Source organism: Mesoplodon bidens (genome assembly GCF_964165515.1).
Source record: "Mesoplodon bidens genome assembly, chromosome: 4".
In the NCBI taxonomy this organism is placed as follows: Eukaryota; Metazoa; Chordata; class Mammalia; order Artiodactyla; family Ziphiidae; genus Mesoplodon; species Mesoplodon bidens.
The window spans coordinates 152,284,680-152,303,647 of record NC_138160.1 but is presented as its reverse complement, the minus strand read 5'-3'; the positions used below and the strand labels follow the sequence as shown (position 1 = coordinate 152,303,647).

The 18,968-nt window shown below is 44.7% G+C and overlaps 1 long non-coding RNA gene across 1 annotated transcript; it reads left to right on the top strand.

The window, feature by feature from the left end:
- Nucleotides 1–1,696: 1,696 nt before the first annotated feature.
- Nucleotides 1,697–17,209, top strand: LOC308615612. The gene is made up of 3 exons (XR_014015532.1): nucleotides 1,697–1,717; nucleotides 16,693–16,812; nucleotides 17,127–17,209. It is a non-coding gene; the product is annotated as an uncharacterized lncRNA (long non-coding RNA).
- Nucleotides 17,210–18,968: the final 1,759 nt, after the last annotated feature.

Sequence of the window (18,968 nt, the reverse complement as noted above, 5' to 3'; positions counted from 1 at the left end):
GTTGTCAAGGAAACTGAGCAGGTTTGTCAAGGTTGTGGAGGAAACTTCTCCCTTAAACTGAAGGCAGGGCTGGGAGAGCTGAACTCCAGGGATCTTTTTTTTTTTTTTTTTTCTTTTTGCGGTATGCGGGCCTCTCACTCTTGTGGCCTCTCCCGTTGCGGAGCACAGGCTCCGGATGCGCAGGCCCAGCGGCCATGGCTCACGGGCCCAGCCGCTCCGCGGCATATGGGATCCTCCCAGACCGGGGCACGAACCCGTATCCCCTGCATCGGCAGGCGGACTCTCAACCACTGCGCCACCAGGGAGGCCCAGGGATCTTTTAAAAGGGCTGCTCTGAAGCACCGTTACCTGAGAAGTGGTCTCAGTGTGAGCTGGGCTTTGAGGAAAGTGTGATGAGATTAAGCCTGACTTTCTGTGACAGCTGGGGAGGGGTTTGTAAAGCACCTTGGCTTTTAAGGCAAAGTTTGTTGCTGGAACATAGTGTCTCCCAAAACTGGGCTGAAACTCAAGACGTCTCTGTCCCCTTCTTGTGAGAGTCCAGGGCAGGTGGGGGTCAGGTCCCAGGCTCTGCCCCCCTTGTTTCTCCTCCCTGCTTCCAGGTGAGGGCTCCAACCAGCAGGGTGGGGTGACCAGGTGGGCATCATGCCCTGTGTCCTAGGATGCAGGCTGGTCAAGGCCCTCACCACCTCCACCCCTTCCCCTTGGTAACACGAGACACTGCGCCCCAGCTGTAAGGGGTGGGAAGGCTGGGAGGTGCAGGGTAGCTGTGAACAGGAAAAAGGGAAATGGTTTCTGACGGGCAGCTGCATGGCTCTGCTGTGAGGGTCACCTGGAAGGTAGCGCACAGATTCTGGGTCCTGTGAAGCTTCCATGCTTTGTGGTTCTAGAAATACTATAGGAGACGGTCCACAGCAGGTGAAGCTAATGCCCTCAGTGGAGGTGGAAGCCAAAGATCTGCAGTTCAGACTGAAGGTGCCGATGTGGGTGTACATACAGGACAAAACCATCTCGTGTGAATGGACTTCAGGCACGTTTAACATGAATGCAGTCATGTTAATGCCTAGCATCTTCTATCCTTTGTCTCCCATCAGGGAGCCCCTCCTCAGTTCCTGGGGCTCCTGTAACTCACGTACAGGGGGATTGAGAGTGGGCTCTGTCCAGTGTGAATCCTGAGTTACCCTGCATATGAGTCTGCTCAGGACCGCCATAACAAACACCGTAGACTGGGCAGCTTGAATAACAGGCCTATCTCCCAGTCCTGGATGCTGTTGGAGATCAAGGTGTGTGCAGGCTGGCTTCTGAGGCCTCTCTTCTTGGCTTGTAGACAGCCATCTTCTCCCCAAGTCCTCACATGGTCTCCCCCTGTGCCTATCTGTGTCTTAATCTCTTCTTGTAGGACATCAATCCTATTGGATTAGGATCCACCCTACTGATCTCATTTTTACCTTGATCACCTCTTTAAAAATCCCATCTTCAAATACAGCCACGTCCTGGGGTCCTGGGGTTAGGGCTTCAGCATGTGAATTTGGGGGGACGTGACTGAGCCTATACCATCCTCCTTAGGAACCAAGTGTACCTTGGTCCTTCCTTCCCTGAAGTCATACAAGGTGATGTAATGGCTCAAGGAGAGGCCACTTGTGCAGAGTTTGTGTCCCAGCTGGGGAACTCTTCTCTGCTCTCTTTGATCAGGCCGTGGCAGTGCCAGTCCCCTCCTGAGGTGAGCCGTTCTGGTGTTTCCTGCCATGTCTCCTGGCCTGCTGAGGTGCTCATTGTCAGGGAACCCAGGAGCCAGCAGCCTAGTGGGGATGCCAGGGACTCTCAGGGCCTTGGCAGATGTCTCTCCCGGCAGGTACCCTAGCTTAAGTGGGGAAACATTTGGGTGATTACAGGTGGGAGAGAGTCACAGTCTCGTTTATGGTTCAGAAAGACCACGTTGGGGTGGGATGTGAGACGCACCGTGCGGGCAGGAAGCTTTGTCAGGCCTGATGGAGGAACCAGGCACAAGATCGGGCTTGGGCCAGGGCTGTGGGTGTAGAGGGGAATTAGTGTGGGAACTGGCCACAGACTGTTGTCGAAATATTGGCTTCCCTGTGCACCGAGGCTGAGCAGAAATACAGAGACAGGGATTTTGGAGGAAGAGAGAGATGGCTTTATTTTTCTGCCAGGCAGAAGGGAAGGCACAGCTGGCTAGCGCCTCAAGAACTGGGCACCCCTCCTTGAGAATCAGGGAAGATTTTATATGTGGGGCTCTCTCAGTCTGGGGTATAGGATAAGGATAAAAGTAGTGAAGGTCTTGCATTCCTCCTTTCCTTTGCATTATTTCAAAACAGTCATAGTTGGCGTCAGGCTGCCCGGTAATTGGGGTCCAGCAGTCTGGTAATTGCGTATGTTTGTCTCTGGTTTATCGGCCGATGAACTTGTTTCTGAAATGAAAAATTAGGGGGTGATTTGTTATGAGGGACGTATAGAATGTAAGTGCTGGACATAATAAGGTTAGGGAGTGAAAGGCAGGGGATGTAACTCACACAGAGTCAGGGGTGATGGGTGCCGAATGTAAATTACATAGTGTCAGGGAGTGAGGTTAGCTTTGTAAAGTACAAATCTAGTTACTACAAATGAGTGACAAAGTAAAACAAGGAGTGATGAACTCTTTCAGGCCAGGTTATGTTTCTTCTCTAGCCTGTTCACTGTTCTCTTTGTTTTCCTTGTTCTCAGGGGAAGGAAATCTTCATTTCTATTTTTGCTGCAACAAGACTCTGGAGGAGCAGATGACAGTCACTGGGGCGCAGGAGGGTGGGAGCCTGGGAGACCCCAGTGTTACCAAACAAAACGTGGCTCCACTTGCCCGAGTGCAGTAAAGCCAGTCTAGTGACACCGGGTGTGGTGAAGGAAAGTGCAGCTTTAATTGTACAAGTGCCAATACAAGGAGGCCAGGTCGCGTGTGCTCTAAAACCCCGAACTCCCTGAAGGATTTCAGCAAAGCAATTTCAAAGGCCAAGTGAAGGAGGCGGGGCGTTGCAGGGTATGTGATCAGCTGGTGCACAATTCTCTGGCTAATGGTGAAGTAACAGGCGGTTAACGTTATAAATTCTTAGGCAGCAGAAGCTCCGGGGCTACCTGTTCATGATCATCAAGTAGTTAATTTCTTCCACTTGGTGGTGGTTTTAGCATCTGTAAAACAACTCAGGAAGCGTGCATCAGATACTGTTATCCAGGTACTGCAGAGAGGACCTACAGCAGAGGATATGGGGGACGGGTCTCTCCTGGGAAGGCCCCATAGGGTCCTGCTCGGTTACACCTGGTGCCTGGGCTCAGCAACCTGGGAAGGTGGGGTTGCTCCTGGGTGTGGGGAGCTGCGGGATCCCAGTCCTCTGAGGGGCTTGTTAGCCCCCAAGGGAGATGGGAGTGCAGTGGCTGGACAGAGGCATCTGGCCTGGGAGAGGGGTCCAGGCTGGAAATGTCACTGGAATCATTGCAGGGAGGAAGAGGAAAGGCAAAGTGGGGGCAGATGGGTCACAGCAGACTACGTGCAGGTGACTGCGGTCCTGTTGGAAGCAACTCAGAGCCAGAAAGGAGTGGCCGTCAGGGGCTCAGCTCCATTCTCTTGTTCCTTTGTAAAACCGCTGTGTCAGAGTTTGAGACACCGCCAGGAGACGTCTGGGCCCAGTGCTGCCGTGGCTTCATCAAAGGGGCCCAGGGGGAACACAGAACCACTGCAGGCCCCGCCCATGTCCTCACTGGGAATGAACCCCATCGGGGCTCCTGGGCTCACAGACTTCAGGGAACCTCTGTCCTCAGGATCGGTCTTCCTCCCTCCTCTCACCTGCTGGTCAGAGGCCCAGGAACCCCCAACCTGGCTCCACCCCCAGGGCCTGGATTCTTGGACAGCTTAGGGGTAAGCAAGACCCTCATGCTCCTTTATCTGCCTGGGGGTGAGAATGTCTTAAACGCTGCAATTGACTGATTATGGGGGGCTAACGGTTTCCAGCAGTTATGGTGGAAAGATGAGGTGTGAGGTTCCTATGTCTGCAGGGTCTTCCCAGCGTGAAGGTGTGTGTGTTTCCCCCGGCCAGTCAGCATCCTCCCAGGAAGCCCAGATCCAGGATTACGAGGGCAGAGGTTCTCCCCTTGCTTATCTGTAACTTCCCATGCCCACAGCAAGGAGCCTGGCTCCCACCATCTGCCATTTATGTGTGCATTGCTCCTTTCCAGGTTACATGTGCAGAGGTTTCAGAATTGATAGCTACTACACCCTGGAAAGAACTTCGTAGAATAAAGCCCACTGTCTATATACGGTCCATTTTGCCTTTAGTCTACAGATTCCATTCATTTCCAAAGGTAACTTAGGTCAGCACCTTTTATCCCATCCCCTACAGTGAGTTGTTTCCATATATTTCTAATACAGTTAGATTCTGTGACATTATGTATTCCATCCTGCAACACTCCTACATTCTAAATAACTAAATTTGAATAGATTATGATTGGCCCCTTGGGCTACACACATCCGTGGGCTTTGACAAATGCATAGTGACAGATATCCATCCTAGAGTATCACGTGGACTACTTCAAAACCCCCACCCCATGACCTGCTATCATCTATGTAGGTTTGTCTTTCCCAGAATGTCATCAATGGGGTCATACTGTGTGCAGCCTCCTCAGACTGGATTCTTTCATTTAGCAGTATATACTGAAGATTTGTCCATGTCTTTCCATAGGTTGATGGTGCATTCCTTTCTGCTGAGTAGTATTCCACTGCATGTGTATGGGAGGAAAAACAATTTTCCCTCTACTTTTCTAGGTTCTTGGTTGAGGCCCCCTGCCCCTGTAATAAAAGACAGATTACCAGGAGAAAAGCAGAAGTTTAATAACATGTATACCTTCTGAGTACAGGGGGGATACCACAGAAAACTGAGCCACTCCCTGAAATGACCAAAACCATCCCCTTAAATACCGTCTTGAGCTAAAAACAGAAAAAAGATGCTGGGGAAGGGGGGAGGGAAGGCCAGTTATGGCAGGTTATCATGCAAAGCACAGTAAAAAAGAGTATGATTGTTTACACATTAAAGTCAGGACTTCTCCATTGAAAAGAGTTACTTAAGATTTAATTATCCTTCTATTTTTGGTGCAAAGAGGGACATACCCTTATAAATGGAGATTTCTCTATTGTAAATGTCCTTCATAAAACGTTAATCTCAGTTTTCTGAGATTTTTTAAAAATAAATTTATTATTTTATTTTTGGCTGTATTGGGTCTTCGTTGTTGCGTGCAGGCTTTTCTCTGGTTGTGGCGAGCAGGCACTACTCTCCATTGCGGTGCGTGGGCTTCTCATTGTGGTGGCTTTTCTTGTCGCGGAGCACAGGCTTTAGGCGTGCAGGCTTCAGTAGTTGTCGCTTGCAGGCTCTAGAGTGCAGGCTCAGTAGTTGTGGCGCACCGGCTTAGTTGCTCTGCGGCATGTGGGATCTTCCTGGACCAGGGTTCGAACCCGTGTTCCCTGCATTGGCAGGCAGACTCTTAACCACTGAGCCACCAGGGAAGTCTTTTTTTTTTTTAAGCAGACAAATAATCCTCATGCCAGAGAGACATATTTTGGGGTGGCATATTCTACTTGCCTTGACATGGATGTACCCCAATTTGCTTATGCATTCATCTTTTGAAGGATGACCTCATTTCTTCAAGTTTTTAGCCATTATGAAAGTGTGGCTGTGCATAATTGCATCCTTGTTTGCATTTGGACATCGATTTTCAAAGCAGTTGCCTAAATACTGGAAGCATGATTGTTAGATCCCAACATGAGACTTGTTTAGCTTTGGAAAAAACTGCCAAATTATCTTACAAAGTGGCTGCACATGCAGATCCCCAGCGATGAGGGAGAGTTCCTTTTGTTCCTCACCCTCTAGCAACTGGTATTGTCCTATCTTTGGAGCTTAGCAGTCCTAATAGGTGTGCTGTGATGTCTCAGGATTTTAATTTGTAATTCCCTAATGGTGTGTGATGTTGAGCTTGTTTCTGTATGGCTTTCACTCTCTGTGTATCTTTTTTGGCGGGATGTCTGTTCACATCATGCTGTCATGTGCATGCTGAGAGGAGCCCCGCCTCCTCAGGACCCGCCGGGGCTTTGGCTTCTGGAACACGTGGGGCTGAGTCCACGCTGATGGCCGGGCTTCGGGACAACCCGGGGTCAGGTCCACACTAACAGAAGCCGGGTCTCCTCAGGACCCGCTGGGGCTTCAGCTTTGGGACACTGGGGGGTCTAGTTCATGCTGACAGGAGCCTGGTCTCCTCAGGACCTGCCGGGAGGTGATGCCGCTGAGGGAAAGGGTGAGAAAAAGTGGGGAGAAGGTTCCTGTGCGTGGCTGACCGCTGAGGGTGTCTGTCTTCAGAGGACCCAGGAGAGGAAGGGCTTGATGTGGAAAACTGGGTTTTTGGCCTCTTTTGTGTGTGGTGTAGACAGAGTTCAGTGTTGTTCTTTGGCGTGTGGTGTCTAGTTTTCCCAGCACCATTTATGAGGAGACGTCCTTTCCCTGGTGTATGTTCTTGGCTCCTTTCTTGTGAATGAACTGATCACATACCTGTAGGCTGATTCCTGGGTTCTCTGCTCTGTTCCTCTGGTCTGTGTGCCTGTTTTTGTGCCAATTCCACACTTTTTTGGGACTGTAGTTTCATAATGAAGTGTGAAGTCGGAGAGCGAGATGCCTCCAGCCCATTCTCGTGCCTCAGGGTCTCTTTGGCTCTTCTGGGTCCTTTGTGGTTCCACACACAACTTAGGATTGTTTGTTCTGTTTCTATGGAAAATGTCATTGGACTTTTGGAAGGGGTTGCGTTGAATGTGTACATTAATTTGGCTAGGATGCATATTTTTTTAAAAAATTAAAACAAAATTTTGGTCCACACCATGTGGCATGCAGGATGTGGGATCTTAGTTCCCCAACCAGGGATGGAACCTGTGTCCCCTGCAGTGGGAGAGTGGAGTCCCAACCCCTGGATGGCCAGGGAAGCCCCACCTTAGAATGCATATTTTCACAGTATTCTTTTCACTCATGAGCACGGGGTATCTTCCCATTTATTTTTGTCTGTTCAGTTTCCTTTATCACTGTCTCCCAGTTTTCAGTGTGCAGGTCCTTCACGTCCTTGGCGAAATTTACTCCTGGTTATCTTTTTGGATGCAACTGTAAGTGGGATTTTTTAAAAAATTCTTTTTTCTGATGGTTCTTTATCAGTGTATAAAATCACAAATGATTTTTGTGCATTGATTTTTCTTTTTTTTTGTATCCTGCAGCTTTACTGAATTCATTTCTTAGTTGTAACAGTTTTTTGGTGGTTGAATGTGGAAAACTAAAATTCAGAAATCCCACTGTTTCAACTACATCCAGGTCATCCACAGCACCCAAGACATAGTGGCTCCCAATATAATCTTCCCATGGTGCCTCTTGTAGTATGTGGACTCCTACAAGGGTGATTAGTATCACCACTGTGGGTGAACTGGATCTGGGTAAGGCTTGGCCTCTATAACAGAGTTTGATGTCTGTATTTCTGGAGTGGTATTACGTGGTGGTTTTGATAAGTACTTTATTTTCTAGTAAATTTCAAGTGTACAAAAAACTTTAAATAGCAGCATAAAGTTTTCCACATTCATAAGATACTCCAGTTTGTTTTACCCTGTGAGAGTGGGAGGGCCACTCTCCCAGGGAACCAGCACATAACCCCATAATGAGGAATAATTATGGTTTCCACATTATAATCCTATCCACAGACCTGCTTCAACTTTCACCAGCTGCCCCAGCTTTGTGGAAATGTACCTTTCCATTCGAACCCAGTTTTCTTTTCTTGGAACCATCACTGGGGCTTTTCCTCACTTTAAAACCTTAATGGATTTAAAGTGTACAAGATGAGCATGATCTGGGTGGTTTTTCTGTATGGCTTCTTTCACTTAGGATGTTTTCAGTATTTATCCACATTGTAACATTGATCATTATTTCATTCACTTTTTCCATTGTGATCAAAAACACATAACATTTACCATTTAAACCATTTTTAAAAAGCTTTTTTTTTTTTTTTTTTTTTTTTGTGGTACACGGGCCTCTCACCACTGTGGCCTCTCTCGTTGTGGAGCACAGGCTCTGGACGTGCAGGCTCAGCGGCCATGGCTCAGGGGCCCAGCCGCTCCGCGGCATGTGGGATCTTCCCGGACCGGGGCACGAACCCATGTCCCCTGCATCAGCAGGTGGACTCTCAACCACTGCACCACCAGGGAAGCCCTTTAAAAGCTTTTTTTTAAAATTATTTAATTTTTTATTTTTTGGCTGTGTTGGGTCTTTGTTGCTGCACACAGGCTTTCTCTAGTTGCAGCGAGCGGGGGCTACTCTTCATTGCCGTATGCAGGCTTCTCATTGTGGTGGTTTCTCTTGTTGCGGAGCACGAGCTCTAGGCGCACGGGTTTCAGTAGTTGTGGCACAAGGCCTCAGTAGCTCTGGCTCACGGGCTTAGTTGCTCTGCGGCATGCGGGATCTTCCAGGACCAGCGCTTGAACCCGTGTCCCCTGCGTTGGCAGGCGGATTCTTAACCCCTGTGCCACGAGGGAAGCCCCATTTAAACCATTTTTAAGTACACAGTTCTATGGCATTAACTACATTCACATTGTTGTAAAAATATCCTCACCATCCATCTCCAGAACTTTATTTTCCCCATGTGAAACCATAGGTATTAAACACTAACTCACCTCAACCCCTGGCAACCTTATTCTACTTTGTCTTTGAATTTGACTTCTCTGGATACCTCATACTAGTGGAATCATAGAATGTTTGTCCTTTTTTGTGTCTGGCTGGTTTCACTTAGCATAATGACTTCAAGGTTCATCCACATTGTAGCATGTGTGAGAATTACCTTAGTTTTAAAGGTTGAATCATATTCCATTGTGTATATACTACACTGTACTTATCCATTCATTTGTTGAAGGATGTGTTGTGTTGCTTCCACCTTTTGGCTATTGTGAATAACGTTGCTATGAACATGGGGTACAAATGTCTGTTCCAGTCCTTGCTTTCTAATATTTTGGGTGTACACCCTGGAGTGGAATCAAGGGATCATACATTTTCCATGTTTTTGAGGCGCCACCATACAGTTTTCCACAGCGGCTGTATAATTTTACTTTATTCCTTTATATGACAGAATAATGCAGCTTATGGATCTACCTTATTTTGCTTATCCATTTACCTGCTGATGGACATTTAAATCTTTTCTACCTTGGGCTATTGTGAACACTGCTGCTATGAATAATTGGTGTACAAGTTTTTGTTTGAATGCCTGTTTTCCATTTTTTGGGTATATATCTAGGAGTGGAGGTGTTGAACCACATGGTAATTATATTTTATATTTTTGAGTAAATGCTAAAGTTTTGTACACATAGACTGCACCACTGTACATCTCCACAAGTAACTTTTAAGGGTTCCAATTTATCTACATTGTTGCCAACATTTGTTATTTTTATTTACATATTTTAAAATTTATTTTAAAATTTATTTTTATTCTAGTGTGTGTGAAGGGGCATCTCACTGTGGCTTTAATTTGCGTTTTCACCATGACTACTGATGTTTGACATATTTCCATGTCCTTGTTGACCATTTGTATGTCTTGCCTGGAGAACAGTCCATGCAAGCCATTTGTCTGTTTCAAAAATTTTATTGTTTGTCTTTTTGTTGATGAGTTGTAGAAGTCCTGGGTATATTCTAGGTAAAGAGTCTTATCAGATATATAATGTGCCAATATTGTCTTCCATTCTGTGAGCTGTCTTCTTCCTTTCTGGATAGCCTCTTTTGATACACAAAGGTTTGTAATTTTGAGGAAATCCAATTTATCTATTTTTTTCTTTCATTTCTTATGCTTTACTGTCAAATCTAAGAAACCATTGCTAAATTCATGGTCAGGAAGATTTAATTCCTTGGTTTATTTGAGAGTTCATACAGTCATCCCTCGGTACCCACTAGGCCAGGCTTTAGGCCTGGGGTTGAGTCAGTTGTGAGGGTTCAGGGGTCACGGTTTAGGGTTATGGGTCATTGTTGGAGAGTCATGGTAGAGGGTTGTGGTTAAAGGTCAGGGTCGGGGATTGGAGTTTAGGGGTCAGTGGCGAGGGTCTAGGGGTCTGGGGCTAGGGTTGTTAGGGGGTTACGGTTAGAGTTTAGGGCTCCTAGGGTGAAGGTTAGAGTTAGGTTTAAGGACAATTGGCCCTCATTGCCCTTCCCTCTCCTTCTCTCTGAAGCCTCCAGAATGGATAGGACTTGCCCAGGATCAAACAGGAGTCAGGGAGCTGAGGTCAATAACTGTTTTTCTGGTCTCCCTTCCCCCAGTCCTGGGCTTTGAGAGAAGAATGAAATGTGTGTTCTTGTCTTGGACTGTTTCTTATCCAACTCAACCTCTGTCAGGGATTGGGGAGGGTGTCAGAAGTCATGCGTGGTTAACTTCTGTCCTCCTACCTGGGAAGGGTGATGCTGACCCTACTCTGCCTGGGCAGCCCCAGGTTCCAGCACAGCCCAGACAGGAGGGCACTCAGTGGACATGTGTGGATTTATACAGGACTGGGTGCAGTGACCTGCCAGCCCCCAGATGTTGCCTTCTTAAGGGCTGGTGGGGCCCTCCAGGCACTGGAGGCATCCTTTGTCCCATCTGAGTGGGCATGAATAGATGATCAAGTCTCAGGCAGGACAGCCCTTGACCTCTGACTATCCAGGCAGGCATCTGTGGTCCTCTAGCTCCGTCCACCCTGGGCATTGTCAGGCCCTCATGTACAGTTATGGAGCTGAGCATGATGCCGGGCAATTCAAGAGCTACCTGGGCAGTGTAGATATTCCTTTGAGAAGTTTCAACTACCAACATGCATGTGGTTGAGAAAAAGGCCTCCAGCTCACAGCCTCATAGGCTGCCAAGAGAAGTAATAATCCTCTAAACATTGGAGTGTGTCCCTGACACAACAACCATACAGCAGACCATGGCCCTGCAATCCTTTGTCCTTTTCAGTCGTTAGAAACTTTTGACATGCATATTCATTAAGAATCAAAGATATGGAAGCAACTGGACCTCCCAATGGGAGGTTTACACTGACACTGCATTGTCTTGGAGAGCAATATGCATCCATGTGGCCTCTGGAAAGCCTGCCAATTATGGGTTCCATGGCATGGAATAATTCTTGAGCCTCCCATTACTTCATTGCACAAGAGTTTCCTTACCACCCTAGCATTTGGTTTCTTCCTCTTAGTAAAGGAGAGAGAAGAAACTGGAAAAGGAGCAGTATAGTTTTTGAGGCATGGGCAATTAATATGGCCAGGGAGATCGCATAACTCACGGGCTCCCACCTCTCAGGGGCAAGAATGAGGTCTGTGTGTCTTCTGAGGGCACATGGGCTGTTCTGGGCCAGCCTCTGAGATGTGAGGACCTCATGCCCAAGGAAAGAGACTTGAGTTTACCACCACCAATGATCCTGACTTTTCAGCAAGGGAAAGAACTTCTTGCAGTCTTGGGAGGACAGTAAGAGCACTGGATGTGTAGCTGCAGCCCCTGACCCTAAGTGAACCCCTTTCTTCCTTTTGTGTCAGATTCTGTGCTGTGCATTGAGCTTTCATTGACTTAGAACCTGTTGCTTTCTCCCAGCCAGCATCTGTTCTCAGGCCCAAGTGCCTCAGTTTTCCTTTGGGAATTACATCTCACCTGCTTCCAGTCCAAACAGTTGCAGAAGGATGACCCCATGTTCCACCCAGCTCGAAGATGGGTTTACAACCCACGTCTAGCCAGTCCCATTTTCCATCTTCTGGTGATGGGTCAAGGGTGAGAATGCAATCCAAGCCAGATCAAAGGCATCTAAAACCATGACTTTCTTGGAATCCAAGAAAAGGAGAAACTCTTTCTCGGAAAATGGATGGTGAGTGGTTGTCAGCCTAGAATAGCTGTTGGCCCAAGGGCAGTGAGAGAGCCTGTGCTTGTGAATGGGGTCCCCCAAAGGTACTGAGCAGGACAAAGTTTTGGCGAAAAGCAAGATCACACTGAGACAGTGTGAGCTACTGGACCTGCCAGGTCCAAACCCATTCTTCAACTTGCCACTTGCAAGTATTAAAGTATTTCTACCCTTACAATAAATACTAAGTTATTTTACTTCCGTAAGTGTGTCCAGTCACTGGGAAAAGAAAAAGTCCTGGTTGATACATCTGAATCAATAATCCCTGATTCATGCTCAGGTGTCTTCACTGGGTAGGCGTGGCTGGGGGAGGTGAAGACACTGGGTGGGGTCATATACTAGGGGAGCTGCAAAACAGCTCTGTCCCTGCTCCATCCCTGTCCCGGGAGAGGGAAACCCTGGAACAGTGATAGGATAAGCAACAGGGGAAGAGGTTCCTCAGTGATTAATTGGTCTTTTTGTGTTTTCCTTAATTTAGGGTCCATTTTGGTAATGTGTTTTTACAAAGAAATCCCCCTTTTCCTCTAGATTTCCAGTTTGTTACAGTAGGTTTCTCTTATTTGACGTTTAATTTTTCTTGTCTAATTTTCTACAGAACTATGACAAATAATGAACAAATATTGATACTTTACTATTAACTGAAGTCCCTATTCATGTTCCCTTTGTTTTACCTTTCCTTGTTCCAGGATCTCAAAGGACATGGGGTCATCATGTCTGTTTGGTCTCTTCTGGGCTTTGACAGTTGCTCAGACTCTTCTTGTTTCCATGACCTTGACAGTGTGGAGGAGGACTGGTCAGGTATTTTATAGACTGCCGGGCACTGGGATTTGCTTAGTGGTTTTGTCGTGGTTAGACTTGGCTTTGAAAAAGCAGATCACAGAGGTGAAGTGCTTCCTCTTCACCATATATCAAGAGGACAGGCTCTTAAGGAAACTTCTCACTTATATTCTTAACTTTGGTCACCTAGCTGAAGTAGTGTTTGTCAAGTTTTCCCACATGTCCATCCTGTGTGTCTTATTTAGCAGGAAGTCATAATGCAGAACCCACACTTGAGGAGAGAGGGGTTAGCTTCACAGCCTTGATGGACAGCTGAGTGGCTATATACATTGTTTAGAAGCTTTGTGCATAGGAGATTTCTATTTAACACCATTCATCAAAAACTATGTAATTTATTTTTACCAGTTTGGACACGTGAATAATTATTGTAAACTTTGGTTTATAATCCAGCACTACATTATTAGACTGCTTAGTTCATTCTTGCTTTGGCTGTTGAGAGCTTTTCCCATTTGCTCCTGTTTTCATTTTACATAATTTTTCTTTTGTGGTTTTAAAAATTTTTGGTACTCCTTTACTTTCTGATATTTTAAGATTATCCTGCTCCATATATTTACTGTCTCAGTCCTAGCACCAGCCCTTTCTTCAAAGAGCCCTTGTTCCTTTTATTAGAGAATGGTATTAAAAACTTACATGTGGGAGCTCAATATGCTCAGCTGACAGTACATAGAAATACATGCATGTATCCCAGCCTATGCGTATACACATAATTATAAAGATTTCCATGTGGAACTATGTGTAGGCTAAAGATAGTTTATACTATCTCCAGCAGGATCTGTTATTACATGGGTATTGTAACCTTCTCCCTTTGTTTGTCTGTGACTTCCCACTCCAGTGGTAAGAAACCTGGCTTCCACCATTTGTCATTTATTAAATTCAGTGCTTGTTCTATTCGATTGCTGATATAGTAGTTTCAGTATTGTTAGCTACTACCCCTCATGGGAAAGAACTTAGAGTCCACTGTGTATGTATGGCACATTTTGTCTTTGGCCTACAGATTCTGTACATTTCCCAAGTTAACTTAGGTCAGCCCATTTGTCCCAATACCAACAGTGAGTTTTTTCATACATTTCTGAATCAGTTAGATTCTTTGTTACATTCTGTATTCCAGTCTTTGACACTCCCATATCCTAAGTAGCTAAGTTTGAATAGATTGTAAATTATGTGTTGGGTTGTAAAAAAAAAAAAATCTGTAGGTGTAGCCAAATGCATAGTGACAGGTATTCACCACTAAAGTATCATATGGACTATTTCAACCACATATTCCGTAAACTGCTTACCATGTCAGTTTTGCCTTTTCTAGAATGTCATATAAATGAGGTCATACAGTGTGTAGCACTTCAGACTGGATTCTTTCACTTAGCAATGTAAGTGTTAGATGCATCTATTTTTTTTTGCACGGGTTGATGGTTCTTTCCTTTATATCTCTGAATACTATTGCACTGCATGTATATGACAGGAAAAATAATTTTCCCTCTACACTTCTATGTTCTTTATTGAGATCTCCCTTGTAAAGAAAAAGAGACGAACTGGAGAAAACAATCAGAAGTTTAATATATACCATGCGTACCTCCTGTATACTTGAAAGATACCCAGGAAAACAGAGTCACTCCCTGAAATGGCCCAAGCCATTACCTTAAATGCTATCTTCTGCTGAGAACAAAAGAAAGATGTTAGGGAATGGAGGAAACCATTTAAGGGATGTTATTAGACAAAGTTATTAGGCAAAGCCCAGTAAACAAGGGTGTGGTTGTTACACAGATTTACATCCAGGCCTATTTCATTGACAAGCTTTTTTTTTTTTTAAACATTTATTTATTTGGCTGCGCCAGGTCTTAGTTGCGGCCTGTGGAATCTTTAGTTGCGGCATGCGGGCTCTTAATTGCAGCATGAGGGATCTAGTTCCCTGACCAGGGATTGAACCCTGGTCCCCTGCATTGGGAGCATGGAGTCTTAACCACTGGACCAGCAGGGAAGTCCCAACAAGCTTTTCTTGATATTTAGTCATCATTCAATTCCTGGTCCAGAGAGGGACATACCCTTACAAATGGAGATATCCTTAATAAATGTAAATTTACCTCCTAAAAGGGCATTTTCTACTTGATTTTGAAAGATTCTCCTGGGTCTGCTGTTTCTTAAATTAATCAGTCCAAAATAATCCTTTTGTCACATGGGCATATTTTGGGGTGGTGTATTCTGCTCCCCTTGACATGGATGTGCCCTAATTTGCTTATGAATTCATCTACAGAAGGACATCCTGATATCTTTAAGGTTTTAGCCATTATGAATAGAGCCGCTGTGCATTACTTGATGCTAGTTTTGGTTTGAACACAGTTTTTCAAAGCAGTTGTCTAAATACAAGAGGTACACTTCTTGGATCCTAAGGTGAGACTTTTTAGATTTGGAAAAAAACTGCCAAACTGTCTTCCAAAGTTGCTTGTACATGCATTCCACCAGCATCTTGAGTATATTCTTGTATGCTTATTTACTGCCTGTTTATCTTCTTGGGCCAGGTGTGTGCTTCAATCTTTACCAAATTTTAATGGCGTTGTTGGCATAATTTGAGTACAAATCCTTTATCAGATATGTGTTTTGGAAATAGTTTCTTGCAGTTTGTGGTTTGTCTTCCTGTTTTCTGAATAAGGTCACCAGACCCAAAGTCATGTAGATTATCTAGGATTTTTATAGTTTGGTAATTTAAATTTGTCTATGGGCAATTTTTTTTTTTTTTTTTTTTTTTTCCTGTACGCGGGCCTCTCACTGCTGTGGCCTCTCCCGTTGCGGAGCACAGGCTCCGGACACACAGGCTCCGTGGCCATGGCTCGCGGGCCCAGCCGCTGCGCGGCATGTGGGATCTTCCGGGATAGGGGCACGAACCCGTGTCCCCTGCATCGGCAGGCGGACTCTCAACCACTGCGCCACCAGGGAAGCCCTATGGGCAATTTTGAGTGAATTTTGGTTTAAGTTGTAAAGTTTGTGTCTACATTCATTTCATTACATATGGTTTGTAATTAATTGCTCTTTAACTATCTTTTTGAGAAGATACAGTGAGATACTTGGCTCCATTTCAGTTTGGATTTCCCAACTTAGTATATACAGCAGAACAGCGTTCCGGATGAGGCCTCTGGGTTTGTGAGTGTGGCACTCCCGGCACTTTTCTCACGTCCCACAGGGGGCGCCAAACCCACCTGTCTGACCCTGGGGGCACAGGTGCACTCTGCCCACAGACTTTGCTCCGTGACAAGCAGACAGGAGCTTTGTCTCCTGCCAGGGCTTAGGTTTCTGGACCATGAGGCATTGTCCACACTGACAGGAGATGGGTTTTCTCAGGAACCACTGGTGAGGAGATTCCACAAGAGGAAAAAATGAGCAAGTGTGGAGAATCTTCCTGTGCAGCTGACTGCTGGGTGGGTGCGGTGCATCTTCAGGGGACTCAGGAGAGAAAGGGTTTAATGTGGAATACTGTGCACTTTTAGTTAATTTTATGTGCAGTGTAGATGGTGACCAGTGTCGTTCTTTGGAGTCTGGTGTCTAGTTTTCCTGGCACTGTTTGTTGATGGCTTTGAGTAGAATAAACATTTTAATAATAGTAATTTTTCTGATGCATGAGCATGGAATATTGTTTTCTGTTGTGTCTTCAGTTTCTTTATCAATGTTTTATAGTTTTCTGAGTATAGGTCTTTCATGTCCTTAGTTAAATTTATTGCTAAATAGTTCATTCTTTTTGGTGGAATTGTAAATGGGATTGTTTTCTTAGTTTTTCTTGCTGGTGGTTCATTATTAATGTATAGAAACAAAACTGATTTGTGTATATTGATTCTATATTTTGCAACTTTACTGAATTTATTTTTTAACATATTTTTTGAAGTAATGTGAAAAATTGCAATACTAAAATCTCACAGTTTCTACTGCACCCCCAGGTAATCCACAGGACCCACGACATGGTAGCTACTAATATACTCTTCCCACGGTGCCTCTTAAAAACATGTGGACTCCTACAAGGGAAATAAGTATCACAACTTTGGTTGAACTTAGTCTGGGTAAGTCTTGGCCTCTATAACAAAATTTGATGTCTGTCTTATCTGATTTTCTGGCATGATACTGACATGGTTGTCTAGAAAAGTAATTTACTTTCCAGTAATTTAAAATGTACAGAAAAGTTGCAATAATGGCAAAAAGTACTCACATTTGCCACTTCACACAAAATGCTCAGTGTGTTTTGCCCAAGGAACCAGCACATAATCCCTAAATGAAGAAATCGTGATGTCCACATTATAATTTAATACTCAGCCCCACTTCAACTTTCACCTGCTGTCCCAGCTGTATGAAAATGTCTTTTTCCATCCTGAGCCAGTTTTCTTCTTCTGGAACCATTACTGAGTTTCCCCCTCATTTGGACAACCTTGATGGATTTGAAGCAGACAAGATGAGTATGGGATCCAGGTGGCCTTTTCTGTATGGCTTTTTTCACTAAGAATGTTTTTAATGTTAATTTTTGTAACAAACATCAGTGCTACACTTTTTTTTCATTGTCATTAAAAATACAAAACATGACTTTAGCATTTAATTCACTTTACGTATACAGTTTTGTGGTATTAACTACCTTCATATAGTTGCACAAACAAGTTATCTAACATGTGTACCTCCTGTGTGTATGGCAGATACCCAGGAAATTGAGTAACACCCTGAAACGGCCCAAGACATCACCTTAAATACCGTCTTCATCTAAAAGGAAAAAAAAAAGAAGGCTATAGTTGTTTCTGTCTACATTCATTTGATTATATATTGTTTCCAATTGATGTTGTATAACTAGTTGTGGAGAAGTCATGGGATAGGTGGCTTCATTTCAGTTTGAATTTCCAAATTTAGTGGATTCTGCAGGCTTGATACGAGACTTACAAACTTCATATTGGATCAGGACATCCCATGGTGTAACTGGTGTTCATGGTTTGTTCAACAATTAAAGTTCTGTGTGATATGAGTTCATTCCGGTTAGTAGAACAGAAACTAACCTGGATTACTCATATGCGTAATCCAGGTTAGTTTCTGTTATACATTTGTCCCAGGATGAAAGGACAAGAGAAATAAGATCTAATTTGTAAAAGTGCTTTCAAACTAATTGATACTGAAGTATAGTTGACCCACAATGTTTTGTTAATTTCTACTGTACAGCAAAGTGATTCATATATACATACATACATATATACATATTTTTCATATTCTTTTCCATTATGGTTTATTGCAGGGTATTGAATACAGTTCCCTGTGCTGTACAGTAAGACCTTGTTTATCCATCCTATATATGGTAATTTGCATCTACTAATCCCAAACTCCCAATTCATCCCTCTCCCCTGTCTTCCCCTTGACAACCACAAGTCTGTTTTCTGTATTTGTGACTCTGTTTTTGTTCCATAGATAGGTTCCTTTGGGTCTCATTTTAAAATCCACGTATAAGTGATATCATATGGTATTTGTCGTTCTCTGTCTCACTTACTTCAGTTTGTATGATAATCTCTAGGTCCATCCAAGTAGCTGCAAATGGCATTATTTCATTCTGTTTTATGGCTGAGTAATATTCCATTGTATATATGTACCACATCTTCTATATCCATTCATCTGTTGAGGGACATTCAGGTTGCTTCCATGTCTTGGCTGTTGTGAATAGTGCTGCTGTGAATGCTGGGGTGCATTTATCTTTTCGAATTATAGTTTTGTCTGGATATGTGCCCAGAGTGGGATTGCTGGTTCATATGGTAATTCTATTTTTAGTTTTTGAGGAACCTCCATACTGTTTTCCATAGTGGCTGCATCAATTTGCATTCCCACCAGTAGTGTAGGTGGTTTCCCTTTCCTCCACACCCCTTCCAGCATTTATTTCTAGACATTTTAATGATGGCCATTCTCACCACTATGAGGTGATAACTCACTGTAGTTTTCTTTTTTTTTTGCGGTACGCGGGCCTCTCACTGTTGTGACCTCTCCTGTTGCGGAGCAGAAGCTCCGGACACGCAGGCTCAGCGGCCACGGCTCATGGGCCCAGCCGCTCCGTGACATGTGGGATCTTCCCGGACCGGGGCACGAACCCGCGTCCCCTGCATCAGCAAGTGGACTCTCAGCCACTGCGCCACCAGGGAAGCCCTCTCACTGTAGTTTTGATTTGCATTCTCTAATAATTAGCGATGTGGAGCATCTTTTC